General features: G+C 41.3%; 1 long non-coding RNA gene across 1 annotated transcript in view; it reads left to right on the top strand.

Annotated features, from left to right (window-relative positions):
- LOC116965234 overlaps positions 1–10,783 on the top strand; it is a 116,710-nt gene extending 105,927 nt beyond the window's left edge. Inside the window, exon 3 of the long non-coding RNA XR_004409217.2 lies at positions 10,672–10,783. This is a non-coding gene — a long non-coding RNA (uncharacterized LOC116965234). The remainder of the gene's footprint in view (positions 1–10,671) is intronic.
- The last annotated feature ends 11,665 nt before the right edge of the window (positions 10,784–22,448 follow it).

Here is a 22,448-nt window from a genome sequence, read left to right on the forward strand (position 1 = left end):
CAAGAACTAGTACTAAAAATCACTACCAAATAAATATTCCAGTCCCATTTCAACTAACTGCACATTTCTATTTATGATAGAGGAGAAGAGTTGTTCTGAGCTGAGAAGAAATAGCTTGCATTTCTGACTTCAGTTCTGTTCTCTTAAAGGGTTCTTTTTCTGGACAGCATTGCTGGCGTGCCAGCATTCCTGTGCATGTAGCCTTTGATAATGCTTAAGAGCTGTAGTACAAAATACGTATACAAGTCCTGTCTTAGTAAACAGTTGATGCTGTGCACAAAAATCAAGGCTCTCTTAAAATGCCTGTAGCTGAAAGGCTGAAATGACAGACCCTGAATGGTAAAATGAAGAATCTTGCATCATAGCACTTTGGAAACTGTGTGTACACCTGGTTCTTCTTCAGTGACTGTGGGCCTTCCCTCTCTGCCGTGCACTAACTGTAGTCCAGGTGAGCAGCACTGAATCCCATCACTGGCTTCTGTAGGAAACCAAGTGTTTGTAGGCAAAGTGTGGTGAGCTGGGACCAGGGCTATTGGTTTGTTCTCAAATTTGTATCACGAGTTGTGTTCCTCAGAAAAGGTTCAGAATGACTAATTGGTTGTGTGGAGACATGGACTTGACCCAGCTTAGCTTGGCTTAAATACAGAGATTTGTCTGAAACTTGTATTTGTGCTACAGTGTATGCTTATTTCTGTACTTATGGAACCGATGATTCTGTATTTACGGAACCAGTTGTATGTCAGAGTGGGTTTAATGAGTGCTGATACAAAACTTTTACTCAGTGGGAAACTTGCTATTAATTGTAGTGTAATTTGGGTTGATGGCTTGTTTGCCTGTGTGGTTTTCTGTTGGAAGTGGTTACTGGGTGTCCCGGTGGTGCCTGTTCAAAGAGATAATTTTACTGCAGATGGCAACTTCTGCCATTACAAATATTTGTTGAGCACACGGACATCTAATAAGTTGCTGCATGTGATGGCATGCAGTGATCATTCAGCTGGGAATGACAGGAATTTGTTTAATATTCAGTGTGGACAGTCCCAAAATTTGAGTGCGTGTCTAAATTGCCATTCTGCAGATGTGTAACGCTGGGTGCTTAAAGCCTCGTTTATATTTGTGTGAAATTTTTCTGTTGCCTTGATTATTGAAAAGGAAAGGTTTATGTGAGGGTCTGACTAGCTCCTTCAAAATGGAGGACCTGAGAAACCAGGAGTCCCTTTGGGAACGTCTTGCTCAAGCGTGGTGATTAATCCTCCCCCCAGCCGTTATAATCCAAGTGCAACTGTGTCCCCAGCTCGCTGTAACAGCCCTTGGAATCCTGCCCGAAGCTCCAATCCAGAGGAAAACTTGAGAGCTCTGAGCTTTCCGGTTCCCACTGACGGCTGTGAGACTTCCTTCTTGCTGGGAATGGCTGTGTGTGTGCTGGTGGTAGCGTCTGTGCACAGACATGCACTGCCCTGCTCCCCACAAACACTTAGAAACAATTTCTTCTTGTCTCTCTGTTGCTTTAATCCCTTGCTAACCTTCGGAGGATTTCTTTGTCGCTCCTCTCTGGTATATTTCCTTCATCTTGTAGGCACTGGCATTGAATACTGATGAGGAAATACTTGGTCTAAAGCCAGCTAGTCAATTTTGGTTAATTAATTGGAATGGTGATTGGCAAAAACCCAGCCCAAATTTTTGTAGGTAATTTATAGCATAGGTAATCGTTTACTCGTGGATAATTATCTCTACCTGTAGGTAGCAGAAGGTAATGGTTATTGAGATCCAGATGCATCACTAGCAAACGCTGTTTTAGGAAATTGCAAATACTTAGACTGAGTTATCTGTTTAATTACTAAGATTGTAACTAGAACTGTGCAGTAAACCCACCCTTTATTCTTTGATTCCCTGCACCTTAAGCCAGGTAAACAGAAATATGGGAGAAATCATTTATTCTTACTGGGAAGCCAGTATTACTATTTCTATTTATGTGTTAGCTAGCACAGATGTGCTAGACTTCTGGGATGTTGTAATTTGCTTAGTATCAGCCAGCAGTAAATTGCTCCTGCTTCGAAGCCAGCGGGAAATAAGTGGATAGAAAGGTAACTGAGAAGAGTGCTTTTGGATTGTAATCTGCTGTGTGGCACACCTCGTATTCTTAGCTAATACAGATGTTAGTGTGTGGCAGACTTTGGGCGAGCATCGTACTCCTGATGGTGATGAGCTCATCAAGCAGGCTAGCAGGGCACCTTTTTAATATCACTCTGGCTTTGCCACAACGTCAGTCTCGACAAATGTTCCTACAGTGCTTACGACCTGAGGAACGCTGTTCCTTGGCGTGGTGTCACCCTTTTGCCTGTTTTCAAGTGTTGGTTACTTGCTGGGTGGGTGGAAAGCCAAAGATACAATGGATAGTTCCAGAGAGTAACCCAGGTGCCTGTTCACAAACATTGCCGTTCTTTTCAAGAGAAGGCAGAAGGAAAAGATGGGGAGTTTGTGGCAAGGGAAGGAGGATGTGCTGAGTGTGATCATTCTGCTGTTCACTCGTTCTCACAGGACATGAGCAGATGATGGCTCTACACTTCGGGTTTTGGCATGAGCAGCTCCTACATGGAGAAATGGTCTGGCGAGATGGTGACAAGGTACAGGTGTGGTATTTATGGCTGGGAGAGGATTTTTGTCAGAATCAGGGATTCGTAAGCAGGAGTGGAAACAAATTGCAAGTCTGTCCCTATAGTTCTCTCCTGTAAACAAAGACAACAGTGGAGAACACCAGTGCTTCAGTGATCTGGCAGATTGCTCACTCTCATCTACAGGTGAAAGATGGACACATAGTCCCTACTATGCTTTGTAACTGAGGCAGCAGCATTATAGTAGGTTGACATTAATAGTAACAAAGGAAATTACTTACTCCTGCCACAGATGTAGAAGGTTTATTTTGGAGGGTGATGTCAATTTGAAATCAGTCTTTACAGGACATTTGATAACTTCTGTTATACATGGCAATGCTGTGCCCTCTTTTACAGACTCGGGACAGATATATGCTATCTCAAGCTTTGGCACTATTGGAAAATTCTTGTTGATGTATTCAAGCGTTTGAACTCCCTCTCTGCTATAAAATATATCAGTCAAGAGTTTTGAACAAAAGAGCAACATATCCCAGTGTATGTTCAACACTCCTAAAAGTGACAGATATACGAGTGGAAGACCAACAAATTGATGGGCTTCTAGACAGCCGTTCCCTTCCTCTGTGAATGGACTGGACCCGTTTTTTTGTTCGCTTAAAGCTGTTTGTTTTGCACTTGGTATCTGCTGAAGTTTCCATCTTTTTGTTCCTTCCTCCAGTGCAAACTGTAAAAAACAAAAGCAGAGCCCCTGACATCATCCTCTTGCAGCAGTGGGGTGATGTTTTTTTTTTTTTTTTTTTCTTTCTTGTGAAATACTTTGCGAGTACATGGTGTTATTTCCAAAAGGGAACAGGCTGGAGACATGCCTTGGAATAAGAAGCAGGTCTGTATGCTGTCATTCTAATTTTGCATTAGTGACAATATGAAATTCAGCTCTGCCCCTCAAGAAGAGAGCAGAGGCTTCTCCCAAAAGATGAGAAAAAACCCTTACGTTTTGCCTAGCAACAGAGCAATATCTCATTTCTGAAAACCAGATTCTTCAAGTCCTGTTGTTTTTTTGGCATGCTGACTTCTCAGTTTGGCTTCTTCCCTGAACAGAGCAAAGGGACATAGTACAGCCCAGAAGGCCAAGGGCACGGGTACGGGGTGACGGCTTGTGCTGCCTTCCAACCCCTTTGACCTGCCAGGTTTCCTTTAGTGCTTACGGAAGATCCCCCTCCAGTGACTTGAGGCCTGGTGTAGGGGGGAGGCACTTGGCAAGCAGTAACCCACCTTGCTGCCTGGCACCTATAGCTCTTGTGATCACACGTTCATGATCTCAGAAAAGCTGCTTGAATACCACAGTCTTCTGCACAAATTGCTTTACAATCACAGTGTTTGGCATAGTTGATATGATTTATACATTAAAAAAGCCTACAAAGCACCAAGTTGCATATATAAGAAAGCTGATGGCTTGAGTGGATTGCATATGGCCCAGGAGAGGCAAGTAGAATAGGAAACATATGTTTGGCACCCACAGGTACTGCAGAATCAAGCAAGTGTGAATTGCGAAAATGTAGTTTACATAATATGGTCAATAATATGCAGCAGATGGAGTCTGAATGTATCGCTTAAATCATGAAATTTCTGAATGCTGTAAGGGATTGCACTACAGCAAACTTGAACTTTGAAGGTAATTTGATAAATGATTTTCTATTTACTGTAGCAGTTACGAACCAAACCAATGGAATTAGAAGGCTTTTTTTACTCTGGACAGTAGTGATGGCTACTACTGTGCATGCAGTAGTTCATGTTGGGAACAGCTGATACAAAAATATAATTCAGTTGGGTGATATGTGTGACCCGGTCTGCAGAATTTGCTTACACTGTCTCTAGACTCGAGTTGTGGTTTTTTAATTGACAAAAATGGGAAGGGAACTCTTCTGTACTTTAACCTCCCCGTCAATTTTTGTGAACTTCAACTTTTGTGAAAACCTGTGCCTTTGTGTTACTGATCCCAATTAGCTTTGCTCAGCTTTAAGGTGTTTCTTTTCAGGATCAGCCTTTGGTGTCACCTGGGTTTGGATGGTTCTGTTGTCCTGATGTTATATGGCTGCGCAATAAGATTCCAGAGACTGGCTATAATCTGCTTGTATGCAAATGACTACCCCTTAACCTTACAGTTCAATATGTTTAATATTGCAGGCTACAGAGTCTGGGAAGGGGGCTGAACCCAAAGCTTCTAAAAAAGTTCAACTTTATTGTGTTTTTTAAGTCTTTGAGTAAGACCATAATGAAAAAAATGTTTCCAAGACTTTTTCAGGATACCTAACTGGTTTGTACACTGTGGAACCCAGGCCTTCATTGTTCTTTATGAGCCATGACTACAGATTTGCTAAAGCACACAGAAGCCACAAATCTACTTACCCTGCAAAAGGAAAACCTTTTCTGAATTAGCACCTGGCACCTTAACTCTAAGGTAATATGGTCTATCTTCATTCAGCTAGTGATTGTGCTCTTGATCTGTGCTGAGTGGTGCTTTAGTGACTATATTGGGGTTCCCTCCCAAATGAATCATTAGTGCCTGCAGCAAAAACTTGTATGCAGTCTGCCGACTAACACTGGGAAGGCAGCGTGTTCCTCGTGGTGTTTACAGACGCTTGATGTGCTTTTGCCAGTGCAATATTCAGATCCACACTGGAAAAATGGAGGGTGCTTCTGGGGTACAGTATTTTTAACTCGAGCAGCATTTTGCCACTTCCTCTGCTAGTGATTCCCAGGAAGTCACACTAATATGGACTAACTCCAGAGTGGTTGTTGGAGAGGAGTGTTGGGCCATAGTGTAAGTCTCACTGGTGTGTTTGTAGGGTGTGAAGGGTCAGGAGTTGGTAAAAAAATTAACTAGGAGATTTTGTGTGTGTAACTCATCGCTAATGTCTTAGCAGAGATGAAAGTTGGCACATATATAGTCTTTGCTTGGATCTTTTGTTGTTATATACTTTGCCAAAATTTAGTTTGGCTATTTTCATTTTAGGCAAGTGTGAAAAATGTTATCTGTTTAAGTTGCTTCTTTGCACTTCTATGAATAAAAAATGGCTTTAATTAAATTAAGAAAGAGCTTTGACAAGTGATTTGTCTATAATACGTACTTATGGTTTGTGGCATTTCAAAGAATAAATAACCAAGATGTTGAGGCTTAAACATTGGCTGCTGCACATGTTCTGTCAATTTCTTCGTTGAGAGAGAAATGTTTGAGTGTGCATCTAAGTCCAGATCCTGCATATCCTGCATATTCAGATCTCACACCACCTTCGGAGGTAGGGGAAGATGCCTGTCATTGACATGGGGAATGAACTGAACTGGAAGCAGCCCAGGAAGTCTCTGGAGAAGTCAACTGTAGTTCTGTAAGGCAAGGAAAAGCAAGGCTTTGATTTCAGCTCAGCAGACAGGCAGGAGAATCAGAGACAGCAGGAAACTTGTTTAATTCATGTGCAGATAAAATCAAATAAGCTGCAGCAGGTTAGAAAGAATTGAGACTTTGCTTCAGTCTCAACAACACACCAGCTGCAGGGAGAAGAGAAAGTAGTTGATTGCGGGTACAAAAAAATCAGAAAAAGGGGTGATCTGTTAACAAGTTACCAGCTCAAAAAGGAGAGGTTTTGAAGCAAAACGCTTTCCAGCATTATTCACGGTGATGTGATTTTGGCTTTGCCTTCTTTTAGCATTGGAAATGACTCAAAAATGGAAATAGAAGCATGGAGAAAATCCTTAAAACAGTGAATCTTATGTTTTAAAATGTTCAGAGTATACCTTAACTTAATTTTGAGTTTTTCATAAATTGCTCACCCTTTTGACCTGACAAATTATATGCACAAGATGTAACTGAAATGGATCATAAGTTTCCTGAAAATACTCAACAGCCCCTTTTTCTTCTTCCTCTCAGTAAAAGTAATAGCAAAAGTCTTAGGTTTTAAAAAAAAAAATTGCCACTAAATCAGTGTGCCCCATTCAAACTTAGTCACTCGAGTTCCCAAGCAAAGTCCCACTGTCAAATGGCAAAAAAGTTCTGATTTCTTTTGAGTTCGGCATCAGTAGGTACAAACCTATAGAATGTAAATGTTGACCAAGATGAATCCAGTGAATCTTTGCTTGTGGGATAGTAAATACTCACTTGAATTGTGAAGTCATCACAGGCTCAGTTGTGCAGTTTTCATTTACAGAGTTTGACTGGGTAAACCCTTCCTTGCTGGTATAACCATGGATGGATTACACCAGTGAGCTTTGCCTGACAGTTGTAAACTGGCACTGGTGAAAATCTGTACACTTGAAAGTGCTGACAAAATAAGCAATTAAACAGAAGTGCTTCACTTTATCCTTGGACTGTAGAGCAGGCTTGAGGAGGAGTAGACTAGAGGCTTTCTTGTGAGGTAGGAGAGAAGTTGGGTTTATGGCGTGTCTATACTGAGACTTCTGCAGGTTTAGCAAATCCTGACCAATACAGGTATTCTGGAAAAAAGGTTTTGGTCAGAACACACGGAAGCTTGTGCCACTGTTTTCATTGTCCAGAGAAGGAGAAAATGGTTTGGAAGAGTATGAAAAAAATAGAAGTTGTGTACTCCTAGTTCATAACGCAGTAGCTAATGCATGATAACTAATTGCTGTTCAAACTCTTGTTAGCGCCTTCTGGAGACAAGCCTCAACACCACTAAAATTAGACAAGTTGTTTTTTGCTGAATGCTGAGCACTGCATACATGGGATGAAGAGGAACAGCAATCATATTTCTCCTGCGTGACCGTGGGATATGGAGAATTGTTTCTGCAGACTGAGAAGGGAATGACTTGGGGACTCCATGGGCTTGCAGGAGGGAGGACCTTCCTCTTGATAGTGGTGACATTGAACATACGGGCTCAGGATTTACTGCAGGTAAAAGAACCTGAATCGGGGAACTGAGTACTGGTAGGCTAAGCACCGAATGCTTAAGACAAGTGTTAGGTTTCCTGAAAACATGTATTAAGGTGAAACTACTACAGGAAGAAGGGCACTTTCTGGGCAGTTGTACACAGGACCTTGAAAATACCAAGCACTGAAACATGCTTTTTACAGCCCGTCTCGACTGGCAGGCAAGAGGAGTGGTTTTGTGATGTTTATCTGCTGCTTGTGGCACGTGGGCTGGTGGGCTTTGCAAGGGCGCTGCTCTGGGCAGTGGAAGCTGCTTTGGAACCAGTACAGTGTCCAGGCAGATTGGTGGCGTGAGCAGTTAAAGAGAGAGAGCAAAGAGGAAAAAATGACTGGTCAGGCTCTGCAGATAGAAGCAGTGACTGGAATTGCTCTGGAATTGTTCTTCGATGTAGTTGAGACAGGTTTGACATGGCCACCCCCTTTCCCCCCCCCATCCTCCCCCCCCCCCCCCCATCCTCCCCCCCCCCCCCCCCCCCAGTCTATTTTTAAACACAAAAGAAAGGAACATAATGTAAACAGGCTGTGATTAAACAAGGGGCTGATTAATTCAATTCTCCTGCCATTAGCAAATGATTGGGTGCAGGTGGGGGCAGATGAGAGCAGCTGGTGCAGAGGCCTCTCCATGGACGTGTGCTGGCTGGGTTCTGCTCATGGCATCCCTTAGTCCAGGCCCCTGGACAGAGGGTTCTCACCTCACCTTGCTTCAGTGCGCCTGAAAAAACAGTCAAAACTCTTCTTACTTTAATTTTTTCCCTCCTGTATGAATTGGATTGCACACATAGAACAGAGTTTTTGGGTTAGTTCCCTCCTAAATGTTGCTAGTTAGTGTGTACCGCAACTGTTCTGTGAGTTGAACCGATGTACAGTAAATGATGACACTTGTGAAATATACTTGAGAATGTTTTTATTTTGCACTAGAACTCTAATGGAGAGGAAGCTTTTTTAACCCCCCAGCTGTGAATGTTTGCAGCTGAGACACAGATAATGATACTGTTGGGGACGGTACCCAATTGTACCAAGGCTTTGCAAGGCAGGAAAAAGTGAAAATGAGCTGCCAAGGGAGGAGGTGGGTTCAGGGGCATCTCAGCACTACTCTGAATAAGGCCAGTCCATGCTGTCAAGGCCCGCTGTGGTCCCTGAAGGAGGTGAGCTGGGCTCTGCAGAAGCAACTTGCCCCCGAGTTGTGGGGACAGAACAGCAGCGGAGCTGGGCTGAACCTGGGGCAGCTGGAGGCTGCTGCCCTCACCTGCTGCGTGCTCGGAGAGCAGAGTGGCTTTGCTGCTCCTGTGAAGAGCCCAGCATGGCAAACGGCTGCTACTGAGGCTGATCAGAGGCGAGTGTGGGCTTGGAGTGTGTCTAGGAAAAAGTCTGTAGCTGTCAGGAAGCGTGAAGGCTGCTCCAGCTACAAGCTTGGCTGAACTTTGCGTCTGCTTGGGTTTTAAGCTGAAAAGACAATGTGCATGAGTAACCAGGAGGCAACCAAGAATTAAGGTATCAACTCACCTCAGCTTGTCATTTTTAGTGGCTATGTTGAAATCGTAGGCACTGGCTCCCCTGCAGTTTAATATGTCTGGCTGTCACCGTAACTGTGTCGAGGAATTTACAGCTATGGGTGGAGAGGCAGGTGATGCTGTGATGAGTGTGTGAACCCCTGCTCCCAAAGAGTGGAGGCAGTGTTACGTGTTAAGCAGAGCGTAGGTTTGGGGCTGGCCAGTTGCCTCTGCTCTTTGCTAGTGGTGAACTTTGCACAGAGCTTGCTCTGACAGCGACTCTGCTTTGTTCTGCAAGTCAGCTGCAGTCTGTCTTGTGCGGTACAGCCTACCTTTTTATTTATTTTTATTTTTTTTCTCACTGACTCTTTGACACCCACCACCTCCCTGCCAGCCTGGTGTGGCTGATCAAGCTGTTCAAACAACTGGAAGACATCAGAAGTTAAACACTCATTATTTTAATTTGATGCTAATCATGTGTTAATGAGACTAATCCTTGCAATGATTCAGGTAATTTGCTTAATGGCTGCCCAGAGTACAGATTACAGCAATCAGTCACGTCTGATAAGATGTCTGTTGTGGAGGAGGTTGTCAGGTGAATGAGGTGGGAAAAGACTAAGGAGTAAGGTCTGGTCTCCTGTAAGTCAGGAGCCTTCATGTTCCAAAGGGGGAGGGGAAAAAGAAGTCCTGCTGCACAACCTTGCACTTCACAACCAGCTTTGTGGCTTCTGGCAGCCAGAGCAAAGCAGTTCAAAGGACTGTGCTTAAGGGCTGTTCTGCTGGGGGGGCTGGTCCTCTCCTGGCTTGAGAAGGAGGGAGTAGTGTGTGAGGGCTTACACCTGCACCTGCATTGGACACTATTTTCTTGAGGTCGCTTGGGTCATGGCAAAGCCTTCAGGTCTAAAAGACATCTGACTGATACACTGGGATAGATACTGGTTCTGATACTTTGCTAGTATGAAATGGCATAATTCTGATTGAATTGGTGGAATTCCACTATTTTATGTGAGGAAGACTATCATGGGCCAGTCAGAGCACCTCTCTGCTTCCAGCCATGCTCCTGCTTCCCTGCTTTGCCTTCCCAGTTCCCCTGAAGGGTAACACTGTCAGTAGGGTGGTGAGGATAAGTCGCCAGGGTTCTGCTCAGCAGTTGCAGATATTGCTCGTGTGAGTGGTCTGTATTAGTCCCAGTGCATGAACAACAGGTCTGTGTTGTGCAACTGGACCTAGCTGCATGCTATGCTTGACTTAATAGTATGTTTTGGTGGTAGAAACTTGATCTGTCTGTATCATATATATTTATCTCTGGATTTCCTCACAGCATTGCTTCTGCTTTCTGGTTTAGAGTTGTAAGCCCTTCAGAGTAAAGACAAACACACTTAAGCATTTAGTTTATAATGAATACTACACTAAGAATATGTAAGGTGTTAATAAAATAGAGGTGCATAGCTAATAGGAGGTTGAGAGGAAAATCTAGCAATGCTAGCCCTGGAGGAAAACAGGTTTGTGTATTTCAGTCACCACAACTGAACCTTTACTTTGTTACTTTGAGTGCTACTTGTGAGGAGTTGTAGGAGGGAAAGCTCTGGAATTTAAAAACCTGTGTTAAGTTCTTTATTATTGTTACTCGTTTCAGAAAAACACTAAGATTCCATTAAGTTCTTCAAGAAGGCAGCTGTGGAGTGCTAGAGCACTTGACCTAAGGCTGTGGGATCTGCATTGCATTCCTACCTGGCCTGCTTTCTGCTCTAAGGTGAGTAACTTTGCTTTTGCTCAGATTACTTTCCAGATCTTCACAGACCATGCCTTTGTAGTTTACAAGCTTTTCAGTACGGGTGTTTCTGTTTATAAGCTTAAAGGCAAAACATCAATTAAGGCTTCTCTCTGCTGAAACTGAAAAAAAACAAAAACAAAACAAAAACAAACAAAAAAAACAAACAAAACAAACAAACAAAACAAAAAAAAAAACAAAACCCCCCCACAAAATACATACTTGTTTATCTGGATGAGATTAGCAGAGCAGGTAGGGAGTTAAGCTTTATCCTTTTTTCTATAGGTGAGGAAATGAGACATTGGGAAATTTGGTCACAAAGGGTAGATGGGGAATGAAACTGGAGTCCTGTACCATAATTACAAGTCTGTGTCTTGATTATTGTTTTCATGGCATATCACTTAAACTGGAAATCTACATGGCTTGTGTTAGGTTTTTTAGGTTCATTTCCATGCCGTATTCCAGCAGATCTTTGTTGGAAAAAGTGAGGTTCCTCTTCCAAGCTCAACAGAAATACTAATCCAGGATGAAAAAATACTTCTTATTTAAAGTGACCCAAGCCTAGGTTTAAATGAGAGGATGCAGGTACCCAGATGTTACTAAGATGGTAATGTTTAGGTGCTTGCTAACACATCCCCTCTACCTGTCACTCTAGGCACATATACTATAAACCTGTACATGCTGAGCCTTAGCATCTATATGTTCCAGAACTGCATTGGCTATCTGTGCATTGGCTGTCTCTAAACTCATGGAAAACAAATGGAGAAAACTTTTTTTATGTGGGAGATGCATAAGCCAGCAACTATCAGTGAACTAGGGAGTGTGTTTTACTCAGTCAACCCCAGGAGCAGGGTGTTGTTTCAGAGCCCTCATTATGGGAGAGTATTGAAGAGACTGATGTATGTTTGGGGAAGGCGAGCAGTGTTGTCTTTTCTTCAACATATATGTAAACAACAATAATCTCCTATAAATTTGGAAAACTAAGCTTAATCTGCAGAAGGGTATTCAACACTGGGCTGCCTGGAGTCAGTATCTAAATGCCTGAGGAAAGCAAATCATAACCAGTACTGCTCTTCCAGCTTCTTGTAAGTGTGCTTAGGCAGATCTGCTGGGCAACTCCAGTTCTGTCAGGAGCTGCACACCCTTCTGGGGCTGGGGCTTAAGCATGTACTGCTGGGAAAAAACATTGAAAGGGAGGAGGGAGAGACAAAACAGGTCAGGTCAGTGCTGGTGATGTCAGGCAACTAGAATACCATTGTGAAGGCAAGGGAAAGCACTGTTTTAACAGGTGGGTTAAAACACCTGGAGAATTTTCAGCCCCCAATGACTTGCCAACAACTGTTAAAAGTATGGTGAGCAGAGCTGCAAGGCACAGAGAACTGGATTCCTTAGCACTACAGGAACGTAGACAAGGCATCTTCAGCCTCGCTTTCCCAGATTGGCATATAGGGACATGAACTGGGATTTTGGGTTCCTAGAATAAAGAATATAGTGGCTTTTTAAAACCTGGATTAGAAGAAAGCCACTAATCATGTTCCTGCCTGAAAATTCAGGAATTTTCCAGTTGTCTCTATGATGTATAGCAGAAGTTGCTATTTGTTCAACAATATTTTGATTCAGCCATTTGCAGCAAAATATGCTTGGATTTAATCAATTTGCATCTCTGCTTAAGGCCCAAATTGTTATAGGCTTTAGGGGGATGACATTGTCCTAAAGCACTCATTTAATGATTTAGAGTAAACAGATGGTTTTATTTTTTCCCATTAGAACCTTTCAGCTTTTCTAGTTACATAGAAATAATAATGATATCTCTCACTTTGATTAAAATGCACAGTATTAATGTCTTACTCTGTCTGGTTTCAATTGCATTATTTCTCTGTGGGTTTTATTAAGTACTGTGGAGTTAACATCATGTACAATAAGCTGTGCTACGCAAGTCTATCAGCCGACAGTGAATGCAAGACAGTTGTTACCTCGACAGAGCTGACAGTATGTAAGTGCATAGTTTGTGGTGTTAAAGAAGTCTTGCTATGCTGTGCTTCATTAAGTGTGTGTTTTTCTTGTACAGTAGCTGTTAGATACTATTTGGCCAAATAGACAATAGACAACAATTGCTATTTGATACTATTACTTCTCAACTAATTGGCTTTGAAAATTGCATTGAAATTTGGGGACAACACTGCTGCTTCTCAGGAGTAGGGAGAATTACTTGGAATGTGTGTCTTGATAAGGCAGTTGATGAATTCACAGATCAAATCAAGGAAAATCAGTTCAGAGGTATCGCAGCAGTAAGCACAGAAGGTGGTCATGGGAAGAGATGTTCTCTTCTGGATTTAGGCTGTGATCTTGTGTCTGAAGACATGTCTCTTCTTCGGTGCTTTCTGTTGATCACGCGAGGAAGGATGAATCAGCATCACTGCAGTAATTGCTGACTTGGCCTGAAGTGGGTGAGGACATGCTCTGACCAACCCTTCAGAGTTGTGGGGAGGTGGCCGGAGTTTCCAGAGGATGGTCAGTAACCAGCAGCTGGAGAATGCTGTTGTCCCTCAGCCAGAGTGGCTGGGAGCTGAGCCGGCCATCAGCTGATGGTGGGCTCTTACCAGGACAACAGGTTTCACCTGAAATTAGTGTGATATTTAGCTGAGATCTGAATGTTCATAGGGAAGCAGATCACATCTCAGAGCCAGTAACTTTGTGATAGATACCTTGGGAAAGTACATAAATATCTGTGATGTGATGCCTGACTTGACGTAGTTGTGTGTAGCCTAGTCTGGAAGCTACAGGAGGCTATGTCCTTTTAAGCTCTCAAGATAGCTGGTCATACAGAGGCACAATGACAAAAGGTTGAGCACATAGAATTTGGGATTAGAATGAAGCAGGACCTTGTTACAACCTTGATTTTTATTTATTATTTTTTTAAGTGATTACTTAACAAAAATGTTAATCCTATGTCAGAGTCAGTGGATTGAGCTGAAGGTTGAGAATGCTTTTTAACAGATGAAAGGGTCTATTTTAGAAATGCTGTCCAGGAACATCAGCATCGAAACTCCACTCACACCCCCACCCCCCTCCAAAAAAAAAAAAGGCCCATATGGTTTATTTACAGTTTGTGATAAAGTGAGTGGCAGTCCTAGTTTATATGTTTTATGTCTTATGCTGGTTAGTTTTATATGTTGGTCACTCAGTGATCACTTGACCTGTCATTTCTGCAGTTATTTGTGAGCACTTAGGTTTATCAATTACTTTTCCAGGCTGTAAATTACCTATTTTGAGAGCATAATTTGTTTATAATGTATGTTTTCACAGCATGATTTGTTTCATGTTTGTAATTAATTTTGAGCTTTGAGTCTAAAATTGCATGACAAATGATTATGGAGAGAGCTATTACCTTGAATATTGCTGTTAAAGACTTGTAATATACTGGAACTTTGTCTCCTTTATTACTGAGTTTATTTTAGCAGTCTTGGGACTGGGATTTAGGGAAAGTATTGACAGAAGAAACACAGGGTACTGTGACATTGCTACACTAGGGCCTTCTAAACACTTTGCTAGTGTGCAAAGTGAGCCTGAAGTAAGGCAGTGTGTGCAAGAAGGGCTTTATCCTCAACTGCAGAAAATTCAGAGAGGAGTTGGAGAGTGGGTATAGAGGCTGGAGATGGAGAGACTTGGAGTTGAAATGTGTCAGTTTTATTCTACGGAGGTGGGGTGGAGTGACATGGTTTTGGTTTGTAAGTATCTTTGCAGTGGGAAAATAAATTCTCAGGGGCTGTTGTGCACAGCAGAGGAGAAAGTACAGCACAAGGGAAAAGATGGGAAACACCAGTCATAAGTTGCATTTAATGAAAAGATCAGGCGGCTGGTTTGAATCCATGTGGAGGATGTATTTAATTACATGCTGCTTAGCTCAGTTGAATGCCTTGTCACAGGACTACTAGACTAGATAAAAAAGTCCAGACAGCAGAAAAAATGAGTTTGAAAGGAAGCCCTGGTATCATGCTGTTGATGCTGTGAGTGTAGGTTGTGTTTAATGTAAGAGTCCTCTGCTGGGTTATGAACTGTCTCTCCTCTGCACAGGTGAAGTCCAGTGTTGACTTCATTGTTTTAGCAAGACAAATTCAAACCACTTGATAAAGCTACTGATAGTGCTGTTACACAAGCTCCATTCAGGCCTAACTCATATGTATTTCACAAGGAAACAGAGTAGATGATGATAAGCTTCCTTACGATGCTAAAATAAAAAAGAACCTCTTAGTTTCTTAATTAAGAGTGATGTTAATTTTACTCCCTGCTGCTGAGCCAGGTATTGCTGGTAGTTAGGGCTTGGTTTCAGACTGGTTTTTCATCGGTTTGTCCTCTACTAACTCCTATTACTGAGTACAAATTGGAGAAATAAAATGATTTTCCTTCAGAAATTCATTCAGTTGAAGGATGTTGCTATGGTGCCAGTGGTTTTTCTTCCTGAAAAGTATTTGAATTGTTCTCAGTAACTTTTCAGCCACTGAGCTGCCTTGGGTAAGATCCCACAAAATATGCCTGTTACTCTTGACATCATGTAACGATAGGGCTTTTCTAGTCTTCTGAAAATGGTGTATTATTATGCAAAATAATATCATCTTAAGTAGAAATGGGAAATTTCCGTGTGTTCCTCTGACCAGATAGTATACCTTAAGGTGAGAAGAGAAACTGATTCTTGCCCAACTCTGGGTGAACACTGGTTCTGTAGTCTGCTTCAGTGGAAAAGCTTCTCTCTAAGACTTCTCATTTCCCATTGAAACTGCACCTTCTCACTGAAAGCTTGTTTTCAATCTAGAATTACCATGCCGTGTTAAAGAACATGACAGTTGTTCTCTGCCTTGAAATAGTTGAGGGAAATGGAGAGTGATATTTTCCAATCTCTGTGCAAAGCCCTGATACGTGTTTTACTGAAATTTTAAGTGGGCTTTAAGTATGTGCTACCAATAAGCATATACTACTTTCATCATACGCTGCTAAAGTAAAAAATGAATGTGAACAAACCCATAAATGAAGGACTACAAACAACAGGAAGGACTTAATAAATTATGCTGTGTAACTTTTTCACAAAATAAATCAAACTTAGTTCAGAATAGCAAATGAGCTGATCTTTATGACAACTTTTTGTTATACCTTTTTGCTAGAGAGGTGAGCAAAGCACCTCAAAACAATACAAACAATTCAGAAACAGGAAATGGCAGTTTCTTCCATTAGAAACAAATTTTACTGCTTTGGTTTTTTTCTTCTCAAAGAGCTAAATTTGGAGGAAATAACTCCCTGAAATGACTGAAGGTTTCTTCCTCCTGTAAAGACAAGGTTTCCTACTTTGAAAACAATACAATACAACCCAGCAAGCCAAAGCAAATGTTGAAAATTGTAGTTTCAAATATTTGTTGGGCATAACCAGAAATGTGTAATTTCTCAATGAAACTATGTGAAGCTAAAAGCTGTTTTTAAAAGTGGGTAATTCTATGATAAGAATGGTTTGAGAGAGACTTGTAGTTACAAATGGCTTTTGAAGGACTTTGAAGAGGGTGAATTCAGTTTAAAGTTGTTTAAGCATTTAAAAAATGTGACAGTGTGTTTTACTTCAAAACAGAAAAAGTTTTTAAGTACAACTGGGATGGAAAGCTTTATTTCATGTGACCTTTTTATAAAGTTCTGCACAATGAAAATATACATTGATAAAAAATGCATATCTAGAGATACAGATTAATATCTGTAAATAAAAGTTTAAGATAGGCAGCTTAATTTGAAGAATTCATAGATACATATTTTGTTTTCAGTGGTCTCATCAGTTCTATCTGTAGACATCTGTGGCTTAAAGAGCCAGAGAATTTGGTGTGTTTTGCTTCTGTACATTAAGATATGTGTTTCTGCCTCTACGAAGTTAAGATTCTTTAACAGTAAAACTTCTATTTAAAAATACTTCATTTTTTTGCTGAAAAACATTACAGGAAATTAACAACTTAGTTTTGTATTTGGGCTGTGTGTGGTATTGCCCAACTTTCCTGGATACTGACTGACAGAGGTTTCAAGTTACATACTCTTCAAACTCTTCAGGAGGAACTGGTAGAAGACGTGCATGAGGGTTGAAGTGGGCAGTGGTATTTCTGATGAAGGGAGTAGCTTGGAACAGGATCTGGTTTGGTCTTAGTTGCAGTGTGTGCTTACTTGTGAAACCTGCAATGAACCCCAATCAGTGGTGACTGGCCTCCTCTGTTTCTTTACCAAGATGAGTAAAAACCAACATGGTTGGTGAAAAATACTATTTGCAAGTATATCCCTTTTGTCCTCCCTAAATTTTAAAAAAGTTCATGACTTCTATTTTGTCAAGAAATACCTTAATTTGCTGGGATGGTTTCTAAAAGCTTGTGGGAGTGCACAAAAATGGAAACTGCAAAAATGTTATGGTTTGTCCTCTACTTCCAACTGATTTTCCACTAACTTGTGTTTAGAAAAGCATGCATTTGGAACGTTTTTATAATGTACACCATTATCCCTCTAATTCCCTGTCCATCTGTAGGATAAACGTTTAGACTGTGTGTAAACTATACCAAGTCTATATCATACATAATGTATGACTGTATATGATAATGTGCCATGAATGTCAAATTTTATTTTATTAAATATAAGCTGCTCTTCCATCTGCGCATTGGAGACCCCATATATTGTTTGCCAAAAAAAAAGCACAATTTCCAAGCGTTACATAATTTCACATGGAATCATGTGAAATACCTCAGCTTCTTCTCTCCCTTAAATTGTTACAATTCCATTAGTTTTAAATCCTCATTCATGGTTTCTTCTTGTTATGTAAGAGCAGTGTCAGACTCTGACAAGTCAGCAGCAATGCAAGCTCAGCTGAGTTTGTCTGCCAAAAATACTGATGGCTGGATTCTTGACTGCTGTAACTCCACTGGCTTCAGAGGCGTACCAACAGTTTACACGGGTGAAGCTCTGTCCTCCCTCCCAGCCTTTTCCTGCAGCGTTCCAGCACTCCAGCAATGATGAGGCCTTCAAATGAGCAAGGAGACAAATGTTTGTCGTAGCTTTTTAAGCTTTGGCAGACAAGCTGCTGGGACCTTTAGTTGGCACCTATCTGTGGTTCCAAAAAAGCCAACCTTGTCACGGCTGCCTCTTTTTTTTTTTTTTTTTCATTCTTTTTTTTCCCCCTCTTTTGCAGAGATTTCGCATTGTATGTGTGCGTGTGAGTCTGTGTGTCTCGTGATACTCCGCAATAGAGATTGACAGGAACCAGAAGCCAGGTTCATCAAAGCCACAGATTTCTGATCCAGAATTACAGTGACTGATTTGTGCCAACACAGACCTAGACTGTCCAGATAGACTGAACAGGAGGAATATGTAATGCCAAAAAGGAAGAAGCTGAAACCTAATTAATCAGAAACAAATAAGTCATCTTAATGGCAGCACAGAAGTGGTACCAATTTAATTTGAGAGTACCCTATGTTCCGTAAGGATGACATTGTGCAGTAATTCTACTGCCAGTTACTGCCATCAGAATTGCTGAATAGTAAGAACCAAATGAGTTACTGCCTCAAATGGTCTGTATTTTGCACATTTAAAGCTCCCTGGTATTTTAAAATCAAATTCTGCTTATGACTTCTTGCATCTCCCCTGGCTTACTTTTGAAGCCATGTTGGGTTTTTATTTTGTTTCTCATGGTGGTAGAGTAGCTAAACCTTACAAACAGTACAGCTGATATTTAAGTCAGTAGAAGCCGTCGGACTGGACAGTGACTGCTGGGGCTGCGTTGCATTAGATACTATTAGGATTAGTATTGGGGAGTTACTTCATATTACAGATTAGAGAATAAAGACTTTCTTTTCTGTCACTGGGGCTGCCTCTATTGGATTCTGTGTCTTACAGAGAAGATGTGGACCCGGGAGCAAAGGTGGAGAAGTAAGACTACTCTGAGCTATGATTATTTCCTGCTCTGTGTTGGAGTGAGTGGAAGTAGCTGGGCATAGGGATACGCGTACAATGTAGCAGGACTCTGCTCTTCCCTCTAGATTTTCTTTAACCCCCTTGTTACTACCTTATAGAAATGCATTTAAATGGAGAGAGCCCTTCTTAAAGACGCAATGTAGTCATCTTTGCTAGGAGATCAGTAACCAAGTCCATGACTACCAGTTACCTGGTAAATGGAAGTGCATGAGCAATTCCATGTTCAGGTTATCCTGAGTGACTCAGTGTATCTTTTACTATACAAGATATGCTCTGTTATGCTTGGGACCAACAGATAATAGGAGACAGTAATTGCTGGAAAAGCTTGTACTTTTAATACTCAAGATGGGTAAAATAGGAGAAGCGTGGTCACAGGTGATGGGAGCCCAAGGCATAGAGGTAAAAAAAGAAGTGACTTACGTCCTGTATCTAAGTCTGAAATGGTGACCTTCTTTGGATGTAATTTGGTGTTCAGTTTACAACAACTATTAGACCCTATGGTTTAAAAAAAACCCAACCCGTAAGAGCAAACGTTGGATGAGAGAGAAAAAAATCACTTCTGTTTCCTTGGTTACAGAATAACATGAATAAATTACATAGAGAAAAAAAAAAAAAAAAAAAAAAAAAAACAAACAGCCCTCAGTATGTTCTGAGCGGTCATTTGTGAAAACTGGTCCTTTAAGTTTTTACACTGGGAGGAATGAGCAAGAGCTCATCCTCTCTGGAAGTGGCCTGTATCACCCGTGTAACAGGCTCGAGAGCCCACTGTAATGGGCAGCCACGCTTATGCGAAGTTCTGTGTTTGGGCTGGTGCTCTGCTGGAGCTGTGTGGTGACTGGTGACGGATCGCCTGCTGCTGGCACAGGGCTTGAGGAAGGGAGGAGAGGTTGTGGGGTCTCGTATCACACCTCAGCTATACATTAAGCTTACTCCCTGCTCCTGACAGTCTCAAAAATTACATGAGTTTAGGTCTGAAGCCTAATTTAGAAATCTGCGGAGCCTAATTTTCTTCTAACTGGGCTTGCAAAACCTAAGTGTGACTTTGGATATTTCCATATTGAGCTGTTTTACCAGTATGAGGTGTGAATTTTAAGTTCCTCCTCTCTAGTAACATTATTTTATGGACTACTGTATTTTCACTTAAAATAATTTCTTTCCAATCTAGTTGATGTCACTTCGGAAATTGTTTAAACTGAACAAGCAAGCTATTCTTAGTGTAGAATAAGTAGATCCTTCTAGATATCTATGCCATTTTAATTATCTATGTTTATTATGTGAATGTACCGGTGATGCTCATTCAATCCAGCAATGCTATGGATGCCTAGGTACCAAATTTGCTTTTGAAATGGGTCTTGGAACATGGTAGCCTTATCTTCTCATAATCCCCAGTCCTGTCTCCAATCTAAAGGCTACTGCAGCTGTTCCACTACAAACCCAGATCTGATTTCTAGCTGGATTGCCTTCTGAGTCTGTGATCAGAAGCTTTTGGCAATACTACTTGGTTTGTACAAAATGCTTTTCACCCAAGGTACGGAGAAGAGAGTTTACAGTGGGTCTGTGGCAAAGCCAGGAATGCAACAAAGGTCTTCAGAGTGACAATTTTCCTTCTTGTTTACAGAAGAAATGTCAGTGGGACTTTGTAAAAGCCTGTAGATGAGCCACCTGATAACATCCCAGTGGACTAGTTTGTTCAGGGAAAACCATAGGAGACAAATGAACTGGTCAGTGCTTGCAGGCAGAAGAAAGAAAGGAATGGTGACTCTGTGTACATTACCTGCTGTGGAGGCTATGATACAGAACATCTTTTCAAGGATGGTGATTTCAGGTGTTGCATGTGTAAAGGATTGCTTTAACATTGCTTGTGACTATATCCCACAAAGAACTTTGGAGTATTTGATGTATTGTCTAAAATGGGTTTCTTTAGAGCTGCTGCTCTAAGGTGTTTGGCAAGTCTAAGAGCCATCAGACAAACACCAGAAGCAAAGGCTGGGAGATAGTTTACATGTAATTACATTCAGGATGGTGAATGAGGGGTCACAGCTGTTACCGAGAATGAAATCAGATAGGATTCTTTCCAGAAAAAGAGGCGATTCTGTAATGTGACACCACAGTAAAACCATGTGTGCTGTCCTAAAGCAGTGGCCTTGGGATTCTTCTTTCTAAGCAAGAAATTGTTGGGGAGAGTAAGATGTGCTCAAATGGCAAAAGACTGTCCATTTGGGATCCACTGCTGTGGAGCTGGGTAGCTTGTTGGAACTGTTCAGGGAAGTGATGCAGTTAGTGTACGTATAGGCTCAGCGTAGCAGATAACAGCACTCATGTAAAACTGTAAATGAGGACTTACTGTCATGTGTAAGTTCAACAATATTCCTTAATCACACATGGGTATTTTTAATAGTTGCAAGGCTGTAGCATACAGGTAAATATTACTGTTAGGATTGTTTCTTGAAACAAGGGGCTTTGAAGATCATTTCATTAATTTTTCCCATTTACAATTCTCAGACATGAAAAGTTAACACAGTTTGGAAGACTTTTTTTTTTTTTTCTTTTTTCTGGCACTTACAAGTTCAGAACGCTTTTGTGCATTCCAAGCAGTCCTGCCCAGATCTACCACCTGTTCCATAATTCTGGGTATAGTCAGGGTATAGTTCTTTTCCATATGGGCAGCGTAATTCCATTAAGTAGCAATCCAGCACTCTTTTTTTAACATTAAACCTCGAGAGTTAATCATCCATCTGTGTGTAATCATTGATTCCATTAAGCCTTATGGCCTTGTCAGATTATCAAACATTTTAAACAGCACTTTCTTCTTTTTTCCTTACTCGACAGCAAAAGCATTTGTTAGGGGGCATGATTAGATCGAAGTTTTCAAGACATATTCCAATCTCATACAGACATTTACGTTTTTCAAACCTTCTTCCTGTTCCAAATTACAAAGCTTGCCTACATAGCATATGACACAAATGACCGTAAGTCATTCAGGTATTTCTTGGCAGGCAATGCTGAGACATTTACTTGATGTTAACAACAAACCCTCCCCCCTAAAAAAAACAGAGACCACCCTCCCCAACTTTTTTTCTGATGATTCAACACTTAAATGCTTACTCACATTTTCAGTTAAGTTTGGGGAAAGTATGGTAGTTTGAAGTATGAACAGACTCAGACCTTCAGACTGATTGATGCAAACAACCTTTATTCTTGTAAAATAGGGGAAACCTATTTGTGAGATGGACACGAAAACTTTTTCAGATGAAAACAGAACCAAGCAAGCTGTTTCTCCCATATAAGATTTGAAAAATATGGCACGGTATTGCTGAAATTAACCATCTTCTCAAGTGGTTTCCTAAATATGACAGTAAAACTTTGCATAAGCATATAATTACAACCTTATTGTTGTCCAGAAATCCCTGAAATCATAGTTCAGTGGTGGGATCTGTTTGATTAAGAGGAAGGAAGTGGCATCAGAACTGCTTTGCAAATCCCCAGTGGCCCCAAAGAGAGGGAATAGCTGATAGCAGGTGAATGGTTTTTGATGGCAGGAGTTACTGCTTTTTTCTGCCAGACTTACTTTCCTTCCCTACTTACTAATTTCCCTTAATTGTATTTGGCATTAATGTGAGGATAACAGTGAATGCTACATGGGGAAGAAACAGTGATTTTCAGGG

The sequence above is a fragment of the Tyto alba genome, unplaced genomic scaffold (genome assembly GCF_018691265.1).
Source record: "Tyto alba isolate M040663 unplaced genomic scaffold, T.alba_DEE_v4.0 Super-Scaffold_23, whole genome shotgun sequence".
In the NCBI taxonomy this organism is placed as follows: domain Eukaryota; kingdom Metazoa; phylum Chordata; class Aves; order Strigiformes; family Tytonidae; genus Tyto; species Tyto alba.